At 40.6% G+C, this 4481-nt stretch overlaps 1 non-coding gene across 1 annotated transcript; it reads right to left on the bottom strand.

Annotated features, from left to right (window-relative positions):
- Window positions 1-1447: 1447 nt before the first annotated feature.
- Window positions 1448-1554, bottom strand: LOC112912559 (U6 spliceosomal RNA). Its single transcript, XR_003233536.1, has one exon. It is a non-coding gene; the product is annotated as a U6 spliceosomal RNA (small nuclear RNA).
- Window positions 1555-4481: the final 2927 nt, after the last annotated feature.

Raw genomic sequence — 4481 nt, 5'->3', positions numbered from 1 at the left:
AAAAACCATATACTCAGATCAGTTGATGCAGAAAAAGCACTTGACCAAATCCAATATCCATTCATAATAACAACTCCCAGCAAACTAGAAATAAAAGGAAACTTCCTCAATTTGATAAAGAACCACAAAATTACCAATGCTAACAGCACAGTAAATGGCTAGAGTCTCAATGTTTTTCCTCCTAAAATTAAGAGCCAGGGAAGAGTGTTCACTCTCCCTAAAACAATTTACATAGTACAGATCCTGACCATTTAAATAACACAAGAAAACAAAACAAAACAAAGGCATATAATTTGGAAAGAAAGAAACAAATGTATCTTATTTGCAGAGTATATGATTGTCTACATAAAAATATCCCAAGAAGTCTACCAAACATTTCTAAAACTATTGAGTTTAGAAAGATCATAGAATATAAGGTCAATACACAAATATCAATCATACTTCTATAAATTAGGGAAAAAATTGGAAATGAAAATTTTAAATGTAGTACTGTTTACAATTGCTCCAAAAAATTAAAAGAAATCTAATAAAACATATGCAGGATCAGTATGGCAAAAAATTCAAAATGTTTATTAAAATATCAAAGCCCTAAATAAATGGAGAGTCAGACTATGTTCATAGATTGGAAGACTCAATATAGCTCAGGTTCCCAGAATTTTGGAGTAAGGTATGCCTTCACTTCATGATATCTATCCTCCATTTGAAAAGCAGCTTCTGATTTGCTACTGGATCCCAATAGAGACTAAACTCCCTAAACACGGGATAGCAAAATGACCCAAAATATCTATCATGAACATGATAATCAATTTCACTGAATCAAAATATTAGATGTGTGCAAGGCTATTCCTTTGTTAAATGGGATGGTATGTGCAAGACCAGAAGGTATAAGCAAACTGTATAAGCAAGTGGTTCACATTCACATGGTACATATTCCTACTTCCCCAATACATAATCCTCCATGTATCCTCCCCATGGGAAGTCCACCATAAACATTTGACATTTCCACAGGAAGAAAAAAGAGCCCTCCTTGGGTTATAAATATATCATCTGCAAGGTGTGGTAGCGTCATCTAGAAGAGAATGACTGTATTACAGCTCCATTCAGGGGTGACCATGAAAGACTCTGGTACAGAAAAATTCTCCCTATGGGCAGGATTTTTGAGAAGTATATTTGGCTGTCCACTTTGTATGGAAGGAGATGTGTATTGTTTTGCTTTTGTTTTAAATATGGAATACATAAAATCATTTTTTAAAAAGAGGGGGATGCCTGGGTGGCTCAGGAGGTAGAGCATCTACCTTTGGCTCAGGGCGTGATCCTGGGATCCTGGGACTGAGTTCCGCATTGGGTTCCCTGCAAAGAGTCTGCTTCTCTCTCTGCCTCTCTCTCTGTCTCTAATGAATAAATAAATAAAATATTTAAAAACATAAATAGATAAATAAATAAATAAATAAATAAGGAATACTTCATGAATTTGCATGTCATCCTTGTGCAGGGCAATGCTAATCTCCTTGTGTATTGTTCCAATTTTAGTATATGTGCTGCCAAAACAAGCACAAAAGGAGACATATTAAGAATCACACTGATTCATGACCAATGGCTCAGTGAGTTGATTGGTATTCCAGGGCTAGGAAAAAATATAACTGCAAAATTAGCAAGGAACTCCAGAGGAGACTATGTGGATGCATTTCTAAGAATGGCACAGAGTGAGGAGATGTAAATGCTCATTAGGGGATACCTTATGAGATGGTGGAAAGCAAATGAAATATGGATGTTTATACCTTTGGCTCCTTATACTGAGCCAAAAGTTGGCCATGAATATGTTTCTCTTTGTAAGGCTCCCTTTGGTGCAGTCTTTTCTGCCAGGATGTAGTAATAGTTTCTGCCTCCACGGTAGTTCTTGTGGTGGTAATGGCTCCCTGCTGTCACTAGTAATAGATGACTCACCAACCCTGCACATATTTTTTTATTATATCTCCTTAAGTATCCCATTGTTTCTTAATTGACCACAGCAATCCTGATCAAATACTACACAGGAGTGCAGACTTGTATTGCTTATTATTCCAGCATCTGGAATGAGGTCTGTCACACCGTAGGTTTTCAACAAATGTTTGTCGAATGAATATGTGTTTCATCCACTTTCTGTCCAATAAAACATTTTTAATTTAAGCATCATTAATAATCAGTTTTCAAAAATGCATGATATCTGCTGTTAAAATTAATCTGGGGAATAACCTTTCTGAAGACTTTGCATTTAACAAGTATTTAACATATACACATTTTATTTTTTATTGAAGTTCGATTTGCCAACATATAGTATAACACCCAGTGCTCATCCCATCAAGTGCCCTCCTCAGTGCCAGTCAACATGTACACATTTTAATTGAGCAAATCTACCATTCAGGTATTTGTGCCAAAAAAAATCACATATATATGCAAAAGATACATGGATGATGACGCTTGTTATGTATTCTTTATAATAGTGAAAACTAGAAACAATCTAAACATGAACCACAAAGAGATTGATTGAATAAGCATGATATGCCCCTACAATGCAAAAAAGAATGATTTAGTCCTACAAAGACTGACCAGATAACTTTAAGTGTAAAAACAAATTGTAAATAAGTAGGAATCATGCCTTTTTAAAAATCCATTGTTAGCTTTAGCATAAAGTCTAGAGTTAAGCATCAGTTAATATTGGTTTTATTTGGAAGATGAGATAGAAAGGAGGGAGCTAGCTTCCATTATCCCATCATCACTGCTGAATTTTCATCAAATTGAGCAAGTATTTGCATTTTCAAAAGAAACATTTAAATAGGGGCACCTGGGTGGCTCAGCGGTAAAGCACCTGGCTTTGGCCCAGGGCGTGATCCTGGAGTCCCAGAATCGAGTCCCACATCAGGCTCCCTGCATGGAACCTGCCTCTCTCTCTGCCTCTCTCTCTGTGTGTCTCTCATGAATAAATAAATAAAAATCTTAAAAAAAAGGAAGAAACATTTAGATATATTTACCTTTAAAAATAAACAAGTGTAACTCAAGTGTTTAAAAAATAAGTCTTGTTTAGCACAGAGCATAAGGACAATAAAATATCAAGTTGCAAAGCTTATTACAAAACAATTAAATGTAGTTGGGCTGATTATTTCTTATACTGTCATATTTAGCTTCTGCATTTACAAGTTCAAGGATTTTTTATCCAGAAAGCTATATTTATTTATTTATTTATTTTTAAAGATTTTATTTATTTATTTGAGAGAGAGCTGGGAGGGGCAGAGGGAGAGGGATAAGCAGACTCCTTGCTGAACTGGGGGAGGGGGGCCCATAAGGGGGCTCCATCCCAGAACCCTGAGATCATGACCTGAGCCAAAGGCACAGGCTTAATTCACTGAGCTACCCAGGTGCCCCCAGAAAGCTGTATTTCATTAAAAAGAAGGGTATTTGATTCTTAATAAACCAATTGCACTGTTTATGGAAAATAAAATTTTTTGACCTTCCCATAAAGAGCCAACACGACTTAAGGTCCATTTTTGCAAAGATAAAAAAGTCTGATTAAGGGGATATGTGCATGACCCTCGGGAACTGTCCAACAAAGACTACTCCTTTCCCAACCCGAGTAAACCCAGACTCCCTTCACGCTGGCCCGAGACGCCGCGGCAGGGAGGACCATCTCCAGACCCCACCTATTGAGACGGGAGGATGTCGGGAGGATCCGCGCCCACAAGGCCCCCAGGAAGGAGTAGGCGGGAGGACGTCCCAGGACTCGGAGCAGCAGGGCAAAAGGGTGCGCCAAGCCTCGGGACTCCGGGGTACGCCGTGACTGCAACGGAGCCGAGTGGCGCTGCGGGCCAGAGGAGGGCTGAGGGCACCTGTGAGCACCTGCAGAGCTCCGCCCGCCGCCCGCTGCCCTCCGCAGGCCCAGGGGTCCGCACCAGCCTCACTGGATTGGGAGGGACTGAGAAAGGAGCTTGCAGGGGCGGGTTCTAAGTGTCTAGCCTTGGAGGCTTAAGGCAAAAGTGATCGTGGGTCTGACTGGCTCATGCTACCAGATGGATCGACCTGTGAATTTTTGAGAGGAACGGGCTTGTGACCCGGAGGGCAGAAGCAGGAAGTCTTAGAGACACCCTGGGCTCTAACTCCAGAATCAGGCTCCCAGGTGCAGATGGGGCTGAGCCCATGTAAGGAGCAGGTGTTCAGAGCAGGCCAGAAAGTGTGAGGACCTTGCGCCCCCCCCCCCCCCCCCCCCCACACACACACACCCTGCAGCACAACCTGAGAAAAGGCCCTGTTGGTGGCCGGAAGGGAAATTGTGTTTATTTTGCAGACTGTGAGCTTGCCAGAAAGCAGCTGCGGTGGGTCTGTGTTGGAGCCAGAAAGACCAGGATAAATTCCAGCTGCCACCTGTAAGCAAGGCCTAGAAAAGGAACATGGGTAAGAAGTTTCTCAACAGACAATGAGGATATTAATAATAATTGCTTTATGGTGTTGTT

This window comes from Vulpes vulpes, chromosome 1 (genome assembly GCF_048418805.1).
Source record: "Vulpes vulpes isolate BD-2025 chromosome 1, VulVul3, whole genome shotgun sequence".
NCBI classification, from domain to species: Eukaryota; Metazoa; Chordata; class Mammalia; order Carnivora; family Canidae; genus Vulpes; species Vulpes vulpes.
The sequence above is the reverse complement of the archived record's forward strand: the minus strand, read 5'-3'. Positions and strand labels throughout refer to the sequence as shown.